Here is an 18,188-nt window from a genome sequence, read left to right as displayed (position 1 = left end):
GTGTGTATCTCATATACTGTTAAGAATGGTTATTTTTTTACTGAGTCTTTGTCAACATCTTTTCAATCCTCAGATATTAGAGAAAAGTTTTTTCACGCTAGGGGCACCTGGGTGGCTCAGTCGGTTAAGCGTCTGACTTCAGCTCAGGTCATGATCTCACGGTCTGTGGGTTCGAGTCCCCTGTCGAGTTCTGTGCTGACAGCCTGCAGTCTGCTTCGGATTCTGTGTCTCCCTCTCTCTGCCCCTCCTCTGGTCACTTATGTCTCCCTCTCTCTCAAAAGTAAATAAACATTAAAAAAACTTTTTTTTCACACTAGACTTAGAGATGTATGAAGCAGCAGCTGTCAAAGAAGTGATAAAGCTTGAGGATATGAAAACTTTAGAGGGGGATGGTATGTGTGAGATAATTTAGAGCCTGTAATGCAGAGTTGTTTTCAGGAATCTCTGCTTATTAGGATTTTCCTAGTCCCCAAAGGTATAGACCATATGTATTATTCACTAGTCAAACCAGTTCACAGCCTAACTGGAATGCCTAGTACAAGCCAGACATTTTCTTGGACATAGTCTCAGTACCATATGGAAAAATCATACAAAATATGTTAGTCTCTGGTTTTGAGCAATTTGGATTTTTTTTTTTTATATATTGTTAATCGAACTGCCCCAAATCTCTTAAGCAGTTGCTGGTATAAACAGATCACCCATTTCAACTGTCTCTGTGGTGGCTCGTTAATCCATTAGTAGCTACCTAAACAATAGCTCAGGAGACCATCCTCCAGTTGACTACAACTTTGTAGAAGTGGGTACTAATTACATGAAATTATTATTATTATTTTTTACCTTTAGAAGACTGACTTAGATGGTTTGATACACAGTACAGCTTTTTAGAGTTGATGATTCCATCTCTGGTAGCTTTGTTAGAGGGAAGAGAATATCAGAGGTATGTTTAGCTTTAGTTTTACTTTATTGATGTAAAAACATTCACACAGTAACCAAGTTAGTGTTTTGTCCTGGGCCCCGAAAGATAGTTTAAAAAAAATGGGATGTCATACAAATCCTCTCTAGCTTGCTCATTTTTTAGTTATCAGTGTAATTTATCATGTAGAGATGATAAAGAGTAGTTTCTGCACAAATTTGTTTAAATTTTTTCCTTATTGTTTGCTTACTTGCTTTACTATTTCCTTATACTTTAGATATAATGAGGTATGCTAAAAGAACAATAAAGTACCTGTAAGAAACCTAGCTTTTCATTTTGTAACCTTCTGGATTTTTGTGACTTTGGAAATGAAACAATCAGAAAGTAGTTATGAAAACTATAAACTTGGCTTCCTTTAATCTTAAGTATATAGATTAATTCCACAAGTCCATGTAAAATATGTTAGGTGATTAAAGTAATATAGCAATTCTAATATAATACTTGTTAAGCTAGTTTACTTGGTTCAAGGGGGAGCTAGTAAAGTAGTTAAAATAAACTCTTACCATTCTCTTAATGGTACCACTGTTCTCAGTCATTCAGACCAGACAAGAATAGCAGTGCTCGTGTGCCACCTCCCTTGGGTCTTCCCGTGTTGGAGGACTTTAACTTGAGGGCTCAATGTGAGTAGGAGAATAATTGGAGACCTGTACACTTCCATGTAGTCCTCAGCTTCATTCCAGGGCTTTAGGAATGGTTTGACCTGTGTTCTCAGACCCTTTCCTTGAGATTTATATCCTGTGGAGAAAGTGAGGTTAGAAGCTGCAAGTACAACTTTGTTTACAGTGACAAGTTAAGGCAGCCTTGAGCTTCTCTGTCAAGGCAGTGCTAGTAATGTTCTTTTAACAGATTCTGGCCACTCTTTTCATCAAGAGGTGGTAAATAATCTAGGTCAGAAACTACTCTTCGACACATGTAAACCCTCTCATCCCACGCCAGTGTTCATGGACCAGGCTAGTTTTGAGGGGTTTTTGTGGGCTTTTGTTTTTGTTTTGTTTTTTTGTTTTTGTTTTTTGTTTGTTTGCATAATGTCTTCTCCTTTCTGTCACCAGACATTCAGTTGATTATAAAAATCACTCCTACTGATGCATAGGGGCACTTGTACCCCAATGTTTATAGCAGCACTCTCAACAATAGCCAAATTGTGGAAAGAGCCTAAATGTCCATCAACTGATGAATGGATAAAGAAATTGTGGTTTATATACACAATGGAGTACTACGTGGCAATGAGAAAGAATGAAATATGGCCCTTTGTAGCAACGTGGATGGAACTGGAGAGTGTGATGCTAAGTGAAATAAGCCATACAGAGAAAGACAGATACCATATGTTTTCACTCTTATGTGGATCCTGAGAAACTTAACAGAAACCCATGGGGGAGGGGAAGGAAAAAAAAAAAAAAGAGGTTAGAGTGGGAGAGAGCCAAAGCATAAGAGACTCTTAAAAACTGAGAACAAACTGAGGGTTGATGGGGGGTGGGAGGGAGGGGAGGGTGGGTGATGGGTATTGAGGAGGGCACCTTTTGGGATGAGCACTGGGTGTTGTATGGAAACCAATTTGACAATAAATTTCATGTATTGAAAAAAAAAAATCACTCCTTGGGGCACCTGGGTTGCTCATTAGGCTAAGCATCCAACTCTTGTTCTCACCTCTGGTGTTGAGCTTAGGGTTGTGAGTTCAAGCCCCAAGTTAGGCTCCCTGCTGGGCATGGGGCCTACTTAAAAAAAAAATAAGCAAACACTCTACCGAACCAGAGATTATTCCTTTTATCTCGTCAGTTAAAATGAACACAGTTCGTATTCACTGTGGCAATTTAAAAGTGAGGGCACACACACAAAGTGATTATGGTATGTAGTTACAGGAGAACAGGAAGACCAGTGCTCTGCTATAAAACATGAATTATGAATATTAGCACTATCTTTTTATTAGATTGAAAGCCATTTCAAATGGCTACCTTAAAAAATCAACCTGATCCATATTTCTAGCTTTCCTTAAGAGACTAACTAAATTTGTCTTTTTCTCTCTCTCTCTTTTTTTTTTTCCCTTTCTTTCTAGTTAGCATTGAAATCACTGTTACATCTTCTTTTCTTTTGGTTTATTTTGTTTGCTGAATTTCCTTTTTTCCTTTTTTTTATGTTTGGTTCTGTGCATAGTGAAGCTTGAGGCTGTTGGTGCAGGCGTTCAGTAACATAAAACTTGATTTATTTGTGTTTATAAGTCAGAATCCTGTTTCACTTCTTCCTGAGCCTGAGGGGAATCTTAGAAAAATCCACTGAGATTTAAGTTTTAAACACACTACTTAATTACTGCACAGCCTTAACCACAGAGTTTGCTGTCACAATATAAACACCCAGACAGGGCCTGAAGGAAGCCTCCACACTTCCACCCTCGTGAACTCACTGGGGTTTTCTATTTTTCTATTCCTGCCCTCTGTCTGACAAACAAAAATATGGACTCCATTCCAAGAGCTTCTGTGGAACTGGTTTAGAAACTTTATATGTCTCAACTAAATGCCCAAAACTCTATGACTTCTCTTCCATTTTGCCAGCTTTCTCCAGGCCGTTCTTTAATTTAATTGTTTGAAAACTTTGTGATTGTATTCTTAAGACATTGTACTTAATTTGCTGCCAAGTTTTAAAAACTCCCAATTTTAAGACTTGTTTCTCTTTCTAGCCTTAAGTAACATACACTAAATAAGCAAAAAACATCCTTGGCTCACTATTTTACTCTCCAGAGCCCTTATAGGATAAAACATGTTCAGGCTTTAAAATTCTAAGACAACTATTGTAAATTGAAATCGCAGCTATATAAGTGAACCAGAGACTGTTGTTTCATCAATTTAAAACAGTAAAATTTCATTGCCTTCAGTGTAATTAAAAATCTGTTTGAAGAGCCCACCGTCCATCTTTGGTAAAGTCAAGTGACACACTAAACAACGGTGCCATACTGTGCATGTGTTTGAAATGAATTTGTGAAATTAGTAAATTATTTTATCAATTCTCTTAGAGTGTCCCTCCTTCTCAGTTCTTCAGTCATTTGAAATATTTACTGTGCTGTATTTATGTCAGGCACTGTTCTAGGTGCTGGGGGTACAGTAGTGAACAAGGTGTCAAATCCCTGCTCTAGTGCGGCATACCTTCTAGGGAGCAGTAAACAAATAAGGAAAATGTCAATAATGAGTTGTAAGCAGAGAATTAATATAATTAATGTTAATATAGAATGATACGGTGATTGGGATGACTGAAATTGGACAGGCAGGAAATGGCTGAGCAGGTGACATTTAAGCTGGTGTCTGAATAGCAAGAGCCAGCCATGCAAAGATCAGAGGATATATATCCTAAACAGAAGGAATAGTCCCAAAGTGGAAATGAGTTTGAATATTCAAAAATAGAAAGGTGGCCAGTGAGGCTGAATCATAGTGTTTGTGTAGCTAAGGGATGAGGTGTGGGGTGCTAGGGAGGGGTCATGTAGGAAATAAGAGTAAGATTGAGGTCAGATAGGTAGACAGGAGGTTGGATGTTATCCTTTTGATGGGATGCCATTGGAGGATTTTAAACAGGCACAGCAGTGCTGTTTAGACATAAAGAATTGGTTGTGTGTGTATTGGAGGAAGGAGAATGGAAGTAAGACCAGTTAGGAGGCTGTTGCAGTGGTTTAGGATAGAGGTGGTGTTGAGTTGTATCAGGATGCTTATAATGCAGATAGAAGTGGAAGGACTGGGGATATATTTTGAGGGCATGCTTGATTTACTCGTGTTGTAGATTTTGACTTAAGTACCTGGGTGGGTAGTACCTTTACTGATCTAAAAACTGGGAAAGAGAAGCTTTTTGAGAAAAACCAAGAGTTTCTGTTTTGTCCATTTTAAGATACCTGTTGTTAGATAGTGAACTGGAAATACCAGATTACCAAATGACCCCAGAGTTCCAGAGAAAAGCCCAGACTGACAGGTATTAAGCAGTAGAGAGTGTGTAATTAAAACCTGGACTTGAGGGGTGCCTGGGTGGCTCAGTCAGTTAAGCGTACAACTTCAGCTCAGATCACGATCTGAAGGTTCATGAGTTCAAGCCCTGCATCGGGCTCTATGATGACAGCTCAGAGTCTGGAGCCTGCTTTGGATTCTGTGTCTCCCTCTCTCTGTGCCCCTCCCCCGCTCACACTCTGTCTCTCAAAAATAAATAAACGTAAAAAAAAAAAATTAAAACCACTGGACTTATAAGATCACTGAGGAAATTGTGCAGATTGAGAAAAGGAGGAGAGCTGGTACCCTGGGGACCCCAGGAAAAGAGCCAGCAAAGGTAAACTGAGGAGGAACAACCACTGAGGTGAGAGGAAACCAGTGATAGTGGCATCAGAAACCAAAAGTTGAAAGTTTCAAAAAGGAAGGATAGAAACTGACAAACACTCCTGGGAGGGCAAGTTAAATAAGAACTACAGTAATGTTGGCTTTGAGAGCTATTCATGATCTTAATGAGAGCATTCTCAGTGGAGTTGATATGAATGAATGGTCACAGAGAGAACAGAAGTGAGGAAAGTGACAGTTACAGACAACTCTTATATCAGGAAGGATGATGTCCCGAATAGATACCACAGGTAATTATGTTTTGTAAGAGAGAACTGGGATAACAAACATACTTTGTTCCCAGTGCAGATCTATAGAAATACCCCTATATGGTTTATATATGTGTACCTCCCACCTGTGGACCCAAGACATGTATTAGTAGATCTATGATCCATCACTGTGTGAATGCTGTTGAATGTGGCATAGGCTGTATTGAGAACCTTACTGTACCAGTTTGAGGCTGTAATTCAGTATATTTCAAATTAGAAATAGTACAAAATGTGTAGTTGAAGGAGTGTGTGTGTGTGTGTGTGTGTGTGTGTGTGTGTGTGTGTGTTGCCTCCTGCAGGTTCCAAATCCTTGATTAGCAGGTCCTTCTGCATTTAAAAAACCAAAACCAAAAAACCTTCTTGGTGTTTTTTTCCATTTACTGAATGTTTGCTAGAGTTTTATCTTCAACACTATATTTTCCCCTTTCATTATTTTTGAAAAATAATTTGTTCAGGAACATTTTTAGAGGAACATTTTTATAAGTTCTTGGTAAGATTCCCCTTCTTGCCCCTTCTTGGTGTGTTTTATAATGTTCTGCCACTATCTAAGGTTGATGAACAGGAGTTTCTGATGTACCCATCTTTAACTTAGCATCAACCAAGTAGACCATCAGGGGTCTTTTAGGACTACTTTTTTTTTTTTTTTTTACTCTCCCTAAAAAGTATCAACTTGCTGTGTGTGAGTCAGACCCATCATTTCAAAGTTGAGCCTTTCTGTTCTTTTTGCTATCACAGTTTGTAGCTGTGCTTTTTCTATCTGTACTGTGATAGTCCAGCAGAAGAGACCTAGACAGTCTGTGTTGGTGATCAGAATTAATTCAACCTGTAGATCCTTAGACTTACTGTTTTAGATGGTAAGATAGTATTGGGGCGTGATAGAAGTTTAAGACTTGGGGCGTGATAGAAGTTTAAGACATAATAAAGTATCATATTTTGCCTTACATGCCTAGTAGTACTGGTGCATGTTTAAAAGTACAAACCAATAGTTCTGTGATTCAGGCTATTGATTAGTAGTAAAAGCAGAAAAGTCTGTTGTGTTGATGTTTATTTTGCTTTGAAGAAAGAAGTTGTATTGCTGAGACTCTGTAACTAAAGGAAAATAGTTATCACTCTCTGTCTGACCTTTCACTTTTCAAACTCAGAAACTGAATAGATTTGGACAACAAGGGGTACTTGTTTTATAACATTGGGCTGATTGTATAAAGCACAGACTGGGACTTGCCCAATTAACACATTTTGTTTCATATTCCAGAACTTCTGATTGATACAGTCAAGTAAATTAACCTAATTCACACCAAAGAGCAAACTGAGGGAGCGTCTCTTTTTACTCTTTTAAGGAAAATACGTAACTTGGCTCTTTCTCATCCTCTTACAGCATGAAGGTCTCAGGAATCTGTAATAATGAAAAACAAAGTTGGAGGAAGGAGACATCCCAGCATATAAGTAATCTGTTCTTTTCACTTAAAAGGGCATGGCAAAGAAAGTCAGTGACTAATAAAGATTTGAACAGTTCAAAGCCTTTATTGTTTTTTTTTTTAATACCAGCTTTATTGAGAGATAACTTATATACCTTAAAATTATTCTCTCCTAATACGCAGTTCCGCTTTTAGTTGTGCAACCCTCATCATTATCTCATTTTTTTAAGATATATAATTTATTGTGAAATTGGTTTCCATTATCTCATTTCCATCCCCCCCGCCATGGGGACCCATGCCTACCAGGCTGTCAGTCTCCATTCCCTTATCCCCTACCCCAGCCTGAAGCAGCCTTAATCTCTTTTCTGTTGATTCACCTCTTCTGACGTGTCATAATTGGACCCCTACAATATGTGGCCTGTGTGTCTGACTTTTTTCACTTAGCATAATGTTTTCAAGGTTCATCCATGTTGTAGCACGTATCAGTGCTTCATTCCTTTTTATGGCCCCAGATAGTCCTTTGCATGGTTTATGCCACAATTTGTTTATCCATTCTTAAGTGGTGAACATTGGATTGTTTCCACTTTTGAATTAGCATGAATACTGCTGATATATGAGCATCTGTGTATATGTTTGTGTGAACATGTGTTTTCACTTCTTTTAAATATGTACCAAAGAATGGAATTGTTCAATTAAAAACATTTTTTTAATGTTTATTTATTTTTGAGAGAGCACATGAGAGCATGAGAACAGGGGAGGGGCAGAGAGAGAGGGGGCACAGAGTCCAAAGCAGGCTCCAGGCTCTGAGCTGTCAGCACCGAGCCCAATACGGTGCTGGAACTCACAAACCACAAGATCGTGACCTGAGCCCAAGTTGGACACTTAACCGACTAAGCCACCCAGGTGCCCCAGAATTGCTCTATTTTAAAGTCTGTCTTATTGTTTCATAAATAATATCATTGTTGACTAGTCCAGTGAATGGAATGTGTTAAATGTATTTACATATTGAGAAGCAATTTAGCCACAGAGCTAGGGATATTATTATGCCTGCTGTTTTCCACCTTTGGTTATTTAAAGAGAAAGGCTCCTAAATTTAAGATGAGTTGAGGAAAGCTCATTGGGTTTTTTGAATTTGCCTACTTTCTTAGGATGATGGCTATGTACTTTGGTAATACCTCTAATTCTGATTTCACATTTGCTCCTTGATAACCCTGAAAATTTTATCAATTGAATGTTTGGATACAAATAATAAAACAGAAAGCCCAATGGCTTAGGGAGTAATGAGGCTTCTCTAGTACAATGACTGAAAAGTCCAGGTGGTACTGGCTTCAGGCAAGACTTGTTCTTCCACTCTAAGATAGAGTTCCCTGATGGCTTAAACAGAAGTCCCAGTTGAATCTTACGGCCCTGATTGATCTGCCTTGGGTTGTGTGCTCTTGTTTGGTCAGGATTTGGGATAAGCTAGAGCTGGGAGTGGGTATAGTCCAAGTTAGGGTTCTTTTAGGGGAAGAAGGGAGAATGTATGCTTGAGATGTATCCAATAAGAGTCCACTGCAGAGTCACACATCTCTTTCTGTGGAGCTGATAAAGAAAAAAAAAATTCATATCCAACTGCACTTGCACTTGAGCCTGTACCCGATAACGTACTGAATTTAAGAAGCCCATCTTTCCTCAAGAGACCAACGCTTTTCTTTTTCTAGCCTTTGTGGCCAATCTGTGATATCTGTGCCTCTTTATTATTATTTGGGGGGGGAGGGTGGAGGGAGACAGAGAGTGAGTGAAGGGGAGGAGTGGAGAGAAAGGGGGAGAGAGAATCTCAGGCAGGTGTATGTCCAGCGCAGAGCCTATCATGGGGCTTGATCTCACAAACTGTGAGATCATGACCTGAACTGAAATCAGGAGTCAGATGCTTAACTAACTGAGCCACCCAGGTGCCCCTGTGCCTCTTTATTCTTAAGTTCTGTTTTGGTAAAGTATTGTATAACTTTGTTAAACAAAAATGGTTCCTTTGTTTTAAGTGATAAGTATGGGCTGTATTCATAAATCATTGTGTCTGAGATTTAATACTAAAGAAACATCTGTCAGCAGTGAAAAATGTTTTATTTTTGTTTAGTGATAGTCTTGCTCGATACAGGGGTTAGGTTTTTAGTGACCAGTCCAACTTGAATTAAAAAAAAAATTTTTTTTTAAATGTTTATTCATTTTTGAGAGATAGTGACAGAGCGCAAGTGGGGGAGGGGCAGAGAGCGAGAGAGAGGGACCCAGAATCTGAAGCAGGCTCCAGGCTCTGAGCTGTCAGCACAGAGCCCGACACAGGGCTCGAACTCACAACACACTAGATCATGACCTGAGCCGAAGTTGGATGCTAACCAACTAAGCCACCCGAGGCGCCCTGAGTCCAACTTGAATTTTATGTGAAGCAGCATCCCTGTATGACTCTTCCAGTTTATTCTGATAAGTACAGGTCAAGGCAGTAAATAGGGTGGCTTAAACATTCTCTTCTGGGCATCAGTGACAAGAATGCAAATAAGCATTCTGAGCATCATATGAATTTTATCCAGTTTAATAACTTTCCTTGCGTAGATGTTGTTAGTCTTCTTTTCCCTTCGTTTTTTTGGGGGGTGGTGGTGGTGGGGGCCTGCTGCATAACCTTGAAGCCTCAGTGGACTACAACCAGCAACATTTATTTTTGTTCCTATGGGTTTTGAGTTGGTTCAGTTCCTCTACTCATCTGGGCTTTGCTCATCTAGGCCAGGCTGAACTTCAAATCTCTGGCCAAGGTCCGGTCTATTTTGTAAGTTTTTATTCTGGGGCTTGAGCTGAGCGGCAGTGGCTACCTGGGCATGTGGCTACATGTTCTTCTCATATAGGATCATAGGAGTATGAGAAGGGTGATTGGAAACGTGCAGTGTCTCTTAAAGCTTTATCTGGGAATTGGCACACTGATACTTCCTCCCAGTTTTATTAGCCAAAGTAAATTATATGGCCACGCCCAAAACTAATGGGACCAGGAAATACACTGCTCCCACAGTGGGAGGCATTATAAAGTCACACAGCAGTGAACATGGGAGTATAATACTTTTTTTTTTTAAACGTTTATTCATTTTTTGAGAGACAGAGTGTGAACAGGGGAGGAGCAGAGAGAGAGGGAGACACAGTATCTGAAGCAAGTCCAGGCTCCAACAGAGCCTAACGGCAGGGCTCAAACTCACAAACCATGAGTTCATGACCTGAGCCAAAGTCGACCACTCAACTGACTGAACCACCTAGGAGCCCTATGGGTGTATAAGTCTAATGAGGGATTGAGTTTTACTCAATTGGGGAATGCTAATCTGCTGAGCCATAGGTATTATCCTAGGAATAAAGATGCATGAAACTGTCATGACCAAAGCAGACTTCTTCTTAGAGTGGGTAAATTAGGATTATATAAGAGCATAATTGGGTACATTTTAATAATCTGATTAAAACCACAAATGTTAAAACTAAATTAATGGTATTTTATTTACTGCTTCCTCTGAGAAAGCAACGATGGTACTGTGTTCAACTCCTCCTCTCAGTGTCTGAAGACATTCCCTAAATTGCTTTAGTGATTCTTAATACTGGTCTCTTGTGTAAATTGTAAAAAGGGCTGAAATCCTTGTTCATGGTCAGTCTCAAATTGTTAACCAACTCTTATTCCTATTATTTCTCTAGAATTTAGCAAATACTAATTAGTCAATTTATATATCAGCTGTTACATGGATTTCATTAACAGCTAGAATATAGAATTGGTGAAAAGGTGAGGCATCTAAAATTACATTTAGAAACATCTAGGTCATCTAGGAACATATCAGGAACATTGTATGCATTCCCATAGAAAGAATTGTAGGTTTGTTTTTGTCCTTTAGAAAGTTTCCAGTGCTGGTAGAAAAATGATTTTGTAGACTTTGAAGAATCTTAGGTTTTAATGGGTAGGACAGTGTTTTCCTACTCAAATATGCAACTCTTCCACAAGAAAAGGATATTTTCTGTGGAATCTTTCCTAAGATTCCATGGGGATATATTTTGGATAACATTGTTGTAGGCTGGATTTATTAGTTAGGATTAGGTTTAACTATATATGATAAAAAACTCAAGACCGGAGCACCTAGGTGGCTCAGTCAGTTAAGCATCCAACTCTTGATTTCTGCTCAGGTCATGATCTTGTGGTTCATGAGTTCGAGCCCTGCATTGGGCTGTGTGCTAACAACATGGACCCTGCTTGGGATTCTCTCCTTCTTTGCCCCTCCCCAGCTTGTGTCCCCACCCTACCCCCAATGAATAAATAGACATTAAAAAAAGAAAAAAAAAAAAACCCTCAAGACAGTAGTGGCATATATATGGGAAAGAACTATAGAAAACAAAAATCTTTGGTGTTTTAAAGTGTGGCTCAGTCAGTTAAGCATCAGACTTTGGCTCTGGTCATGATCTCATGGTTCATGAGTTCAAGCCTTGCATCAGGCTCTCTGCTGACAGCTCTGAGACTAGAGCCTACTTCAGATTCTGTGTCTCCCCCTCTCTTTGCCTCCCCCCTTCTCTGTCCCTCTCCCTCCCTCCCTCTCTCTCTCTGAAAAATAAATAAACATTTAAAAAATTAAAATGAAGCTAAATATATATTTGGACTTAAAAAAAAAGAGCTCAGATTTTAATATAATGTGTTTTGGCTAATCTAAGACTATTTATTTAAAATGGACCATAATGACTAAGGAAAAAAAATGCTGTCAATTGTAAAATACATTCCAATTTTAGAGATGTTAAAACATGGGAAAAGTGTGTCTTTGATAGTGTTAATCTTTCTCATAACTGGTTTTTGCCTCCTCCCATTTTTCTCTAGCCAGTTGAAGGAATAATTATTGTATGTAATTGAGAAATGTTTGAACAGATGCAAATAAAAAAGGCAAAAATAATGTACCGTAGTAATAATAGCACTTGTTAGCATCAGGGTTTTTTAAATTTTTTTTAAGTAGGCTCCATGTACAATGTGGAACTTGCACTCACAACCCTGAGATTGAGAGCTCCATGCTCTAACGACTGAGCCAGCCAGGCACCCCAGCATCAGTTATATACCCAGTTAGTGTTTTCTTAGAAAGCTAAGCTAATTAGTTCAATTAAAATGTTGCTACTCTGTATCAGTTATCTATTGCTATATAACAGGCTACTTCAAAACCCAGTAGCTTAAAGTAACCATTTTTAATTGACATTTTTATTGAGATAATTGTGGATTCACATGCAGTTGTAAAAAAAGTAATGCAGAGAAATCTCACATATCTTTTGCCCATTTTCTCTCGGTGGTAAATTTTGCAAAACTATAGTGTAATATCACAGCCAGGATATTGGCATTGACACAATCCACTGATCTTACTCAGATTTCATCAGTTTACTTGTACTTGGGTGTGTATGTGTGTTTGTGTTAGGTCTGAATAATTTTTTTAATTGTATTTAAATCCAAGTTAGTTAACATACAGTGTAAGGTCTGGACAGTTTTATCACCTGTGCTTTGTATATCCACCACCATAGTCAACAGGACTAACACTAAAAGTACCCTTCATACTGCTCTTTTGTAACCGTGCCCCATACCCACCTCTCAGTGCTGATATTCCACTCTCCCTCCCATCCCTAACCCTTTGCAACCACTGTCTGTCATTTCTAAATTTTGTCTTTTCAGAAATATTTGCTCTGTGGGTCTGCCTTTGGAGCAGGGCTCAGTTGGGATGGTTTGTCTCTGCTGGACTCTACTGGCACTGGAGAATCCCAAATGGTCTCCTTCACGTGCCTGCAGCCTTGGTACTAGCTTTCAGTTAGTGTGTAAGTGCTCCTCCTCATAACCTCTCTCATACAGTGTCCTCTTCCATGGGGCCTCTATTTCCACATGGCCCTTTGTTTCTAGCAGAAGAGCTGGGACTTCCTTACATGTAAGTTCAGGGCTCTAAGAAAGCAAAAATTGGAAGCTGCCAGGTCTCTCTCAACCTGTCTGGAACTGACAGAACCTCACTTCTGTAAGCAGCCTCTCGGCACAATCACAAGGGTAGCCCAGATTCAAGGTTGGGGGGGGTGGGCGGAATAGATGCCACCTCATGGTGGGAGGAGCAGCAGGTGTGTGCAGGAATAAGCGAGGCATTGTTGGTGGTCATCTTTGCAGACAGTCTGCACGCTCCAAACAAGATAGTCAGGGTATAGGATTGATGGCAATGTGTGCTTGGATCTGTTGTAAGTGTTACCTTACTTCATTTTGAAATGTGAATTAGTTTGAATTCCATAAAAAGTACATAGAATGTAAGATTCATAGTTTTCGGCTGTTAATGCCTATTTCAAGTAGAACATTGCAGGGCAAGTTGCCAGAGTTGAAGTTACCGACCAAATCTAAGGATTCTCAAGGGGCCTGTGGTATTTACAGAACAAGTGGTTGCTTGAAGTGGCTGTTAAGATGTTAGGAATGGTTCACCTCTCTTTTATTTTCCCAGGCTAGCTGTTTTCTTGTGATCATAAAATAGCAAGGGCTTGTATACATATTTCGGATTTCTATAATGCTGACTTTGAAAGACTATACAGATTTTCTTCTTTGTATTCAACTTTTTAGGTAAGGCATAAGGGTATTGTTTTTTAAGATAGTTTGACTTCATAGAAAAGATCTTTTTATAGGGAATAAAGTTGTAGGAGAAGAATTTGAAACCAGAAGAGCATTTTCTCTTGAGATTTTTTTTTTTTTTTTTTTGGACTGTGAAATGTTACTGTGCAAGCCTTTGTTTTGTTGTGAGAGCAGCGGTAGAGTGGGTCAAGGGTTAGGTCCTGGGCTTTTTGGGGAAGAATTCTTGTTTGTCTGTTACACTGTAAGGAATAAGCGTTCATAGAATTTCTGGAATGACAGGTAACTAAAGGAACGTTGCCCAGTGAGAGTCACATGCTTAGAGAACCTTTAGTGAATCATGAGAATATGTAGACTTGTGGTTTTAAATATGGATATCAATTTTTCACTCTGAGTTGTAGAATAGTATGTTATTTGCGATTTTCCTTCCTGGTTTCCTTTTGAGTGATAACTGAGTTCACAGACATTTACTGTATACTGTATGTTGAGACACTTTGTTAGACATCATTAAAAGAAGGTTAGAACAGGGTACCTATTTTTCAGGAGGTTGTGGTCAACAGGGCAAATAAGATGCACATGAATAGCTGATATATAATACCAAGGTGATAACGTAGAAGTTCAACATGAGTTAGTGAAACACAGAATTACATTTGTTAATGAAATACAGAAAGGGAAACAAAAAGGTTTTATTTTTGGTTAAACTAGAGTAGTTCAAGGCTTTCTGTAGTGCTTCTCAGATACTAGGGGTGAGAATAGCACAGCTGATTCCTGTTCACGTTGATAGAAAAGGAGAATGAATTTAAAATTGGAGAAGGCAGTATTGCCTAGATAGTGGACAGGAAGTGTCTTCCTTTGTTTTAGTAGACATTGCTAACTTCTTCTTTGGCAACACCCATGGTCCAGTCCTCTTTTGCTTTCTACCTCCTGAATGTTAGTTGTTCACATGGAAGCTGTTCATGGTCTGTCTGTCTGTCTTCCCAGCAGTCTCTCAAAGAGTGCTTCAGAGGGCAGAATCCCGGCCACCCTCTCCTGCTCACCACCCACCTCAACCCCTGTTGGAGACAACCATGGAGCCTTCACGACCCCTGAGCCCTCTCACCAGCCACGCTGTTACAGCTCCCTGTTAATCACGGCACAGTCAGCTTCAAACTGCTTAGCATACATGATTGTGCTGTAGACCTCAGGGAGCTACACAAGGAGTAAAAATGAATTGAAAGATTCTCATACTAGCCTGGTTGCCTGTTAGGAACAGAAGACTTTTGAAACTCTTCAGTGAGATTTCCTTTGTTTCTGCATTCCAGATTGTCGTTAACGTAAAACTAGTTCTAACTGTGAAGTCATTAGCTAGGAAGAATTTATAGACCGAATATTACAATTTCGGGAAACAGTGATAATCATATGAGATAAATGCTATCTGTTAGGATTAAAGGCAACTATAAGTGAAAGTGTTTAATCCTAGACACGTGTATTGTGAGTCTTCAAAGATCAGTACTATGCAGATTTAACGGCACTTTCCTTATGTATATGTTAAGGTGAAATCTCAGTCCTGAGCGTTAGCCCCACATTTGCAGTCCACTGTAGTCATACAAAATAAAAGTGGATCTCACCACTGCAGTGTCTATCACTTGAAGCTCAGTATATGCAAAGCCGCACTCCTTTCCCCGTCCCAACTCACATGCGTCGTCTTCTCCTCCTTTGCTGCATATTACCATCCTGTCATTTACCCAGCTTCATTCCTATTTCTCTCTTGCTCCACCACACCAAGTCAGCTGCCAGACCGTGTCTGTTCTGCCTCTTACTGTGTCCTTGGTATCAGCCTTCATTCAGGTATTTGCCTAGTGTATTCTAATAGCTCCTCCTCTATGCTCTCTCCCTTTTTTAAGTTGGCCTGTCATGGGCCAACTTCACTTATCTGGCCAACCTTGTTTTCCTGTATTTCCTCTCAGGGCCCCGTGGTCTACATGAGCTCCAAGTACTTACCAACACCCCACACTTCCTTGTCCTGTGCCATCATTCCTGTTGTACGCTTTGCTTCTGAATGTTTTTCTCCTTGCTGGATTCCAGATATCCAGGTCTCGCTTATCCTTTGAGAACGTTTCAAGTATTACCTCTGCAGAAGAGGCTAATTTGACCTCTGCAATTGGAAGTAGTCTTTTTCTCCTCTCCTGTACCTGTCTGTTCCTTTTATTGAAATATAATTCTCTCTGCCTCATTTAGAGTTATGTATGTACATTTTTATCTCCCCACTTAGATTGTAATCTTGAGGTCAGGAGCTGTGAGTTATCACCATATTCCCATAGTGCTGATGTGGTGCCTAAAGTAATCCCTTATACTTTGGAAGGGTTCAGTAAAACATCTGTTCAGTGCACTGCTTTAAAAGTCTTCCTGTGCAGTTAGATCTCTGATAATAAATTGCAGTGTGGAAACAAGCTGCCCACTGTGTAGTATAGTGAGCTCTCAATTGCTGTGAGAGCAACCTTGAGTTCTCCCTTTGATTGTAAGGATTTCCAAGTAAAATAAATTTTTGTTTTTATTTCCATAAATGTGATGTTTCCAAGTAACTTGTTTTCTTTAAGAGCAGTCACACCGGTATTTTTCTTCCTCCACCACCTCCTCCTCCTCCTCGTCTTCTTTTTTTTTTTTATGTTAGAGCCAGAAAATAACAGCATAAGGCAAAAACCACTTTCTCTAATCCTTTGGGAATTAATCAAATGTCATACTCCTTAGTATACTGCCAAAATATTGGTCATTAAAACCAAATTTTAGCTAGTTGGTGCTTGCTTATTTTTAAGGTTGGCGTATCTCCTGTTTTTATAAATGTTACCTTAAATGCTAACTTTACATGAATAAAATAGGAATAATGATATAACTTTGTCACAGGGTTATTTCGAGTATTAAATTGGCTAATTTATTTAAAGCACTTTGCACAGCACCCCACACATACTAAATGGTCAGTAAAACTAAGCCACTATAATTACTATCAGGAATTTATAATTTGAGATTTTAGATTGTTGTTGGGGTAAAGGCAAGTGCTGCTGCTGGTTTTTATGTTTTGAACTGTGCAGAGTAGTTTCCTGGGAATTAGATTAGCCCTGAAATGTTATGTCAGCTGAGAATTTTGGTTTCTAGGTGACAGTACTGCTGGAGGAAAAAGGACTGGCTCTCCCTTCAGAGAAAAAAGCTTTCAGTGGGAATCCATAGTAGCTTTTTTTTTTTTTTTTTTTTGATTCTTCCTTCCCAACTCTCAGATTAAAATGATAGTCAGATTAAAATGGGTGGCTCAGGGGGCACCTGGGTGGCTCAGTCGGTTGGGCCTCCGACTTCGGCTCATGTCATGATCTCACGGTTCCTGAGTTCAACCCCTGTGTCGGGCTCTGTGCTGACCAGCTCAGAGCCTGGAGCTTGTTTTGGGTTCTGTGTCTCCCTCTCTGTCTCTGCCCCACCCGTGCTCATGCTCCATTTCTCTCTCTCAAAAATAAACATTTAGGGGCGCCTAGGTGGTTCAGTCGGTTAAGCGTCCGACTTCGGCTCAGGTCATGATCTCTCCATCCGTGAGGTAGAGCCCTGAGTTGGGTGCTGTGCTGACAGCTCTGAGCCTGGAACCTGCTTCGGATTCTGTCTCTCTCTCTCTCTCTGCCCCTCCCCACCCTCTCTCTCTCTCTCAAATAAATAAATAAACATTTAAAAATAAACATTTTTAAAAAATTAATAATAAAAAAGTGGGTAAAAAAAATAAATAAAAAATGGGTAGCTCAGTCGGTTAAGCATCTTGATTTCTGCTCAGGTCATGATCTCCCCATTCATGAGATTGAGCCCCACGTCTAGCTCTGCACTGACAGCTTGGGTTTCTCTCTCCCTCTCTCTCTGCCCCTCCTCCGCCTGCACATGTGCATGCTTGTGCTCTCTCTCAAAATAAATAAACATTTAAAATAAATAAATAAAATGTTAGTGTAAAAGAGAATAGGGAGCCTCTGCAAAAATGATCAGGAACTACAGAACTTCAGAGGAAATGACTGCTTGAAGAGATGGGAGAAACGAGAAGCTTTTTTTGTTTTGTTTTTGTGTATTAAGCAAACACTGGTGGAAATAGTAAACTCCATAATAGGAAAGGAATACTGAATCAGAGGTACAGGTGATCCAACAGGAATTCCCAAAGTATCCAGCCTCTCTCTCCCTTGCATAAACAGTGGGGCATATACAGTGGGCATAATAAGTGAAATACAGAAATAGTGACATGGAGGAATTTCTGCTAGAGGGGTGTGAGTAGGACCTAATTAAGTAGGAGCCATGGACAGTGAACACATTTTGCCTTTCTTAGAAGAAGAGTATGCTTAACTTGGGGGTGAGAGCTGGTCAAACCATCAAGCAGAACTGTATGTGGCTAGGCTTCCTTCTAGGGTCACAACAGAGTCTACATGATGGGATTTCTAGCTAAAATGGAGGAATACAGTGATGTTTACACACACACACACACACACACACACACACACAACACCTTGGGATCAGTAATGACATTATTTTTCTTTGATAGCAGACTGGAGCTTAGAAGTCTACTCCTAATCAACATCCAATTCCCCCCCTGTCCCCACCTCCACC

The 18,188-nt window shown here is 39.6% G+C and overlaps 1 protein-coding gene across 1 annotated transcript in view; it reads left to right on the top strand.

The window, feature by feature from the left end:
• The window catches only part of SPPL3 (signal peptide peptidase like 3), a 138,012-nt gene that overhangs the window by 45,726 nt on the left and 74,098 nt on the right, over window positions 1-18,188 (top strand). The window lies entirely within an intron of this gene.

This window comes from Acinonyx jubatus, chromosome D3 (genome assembly GCF_027475565.1).
Source record: "Acinonyx jubatus isolate Ajub_Pintada_27869175 chromosome D3, VMU_Ajub_asm_v1.0, whole genome shotgun sequence".
NCBI classification, from domain to species: domain Eukaryota; kingdom Metazoa; phylum Chordata; class Mammalia; order Carnivora; family Felidae; genus Acinonyx; species Acinonyx jubatus.
The sequence above is the reverse complement of the archived record's forward strand: the minus strand, read 5'-3'. Positions and strand labels throughout refer to the sequence as shown.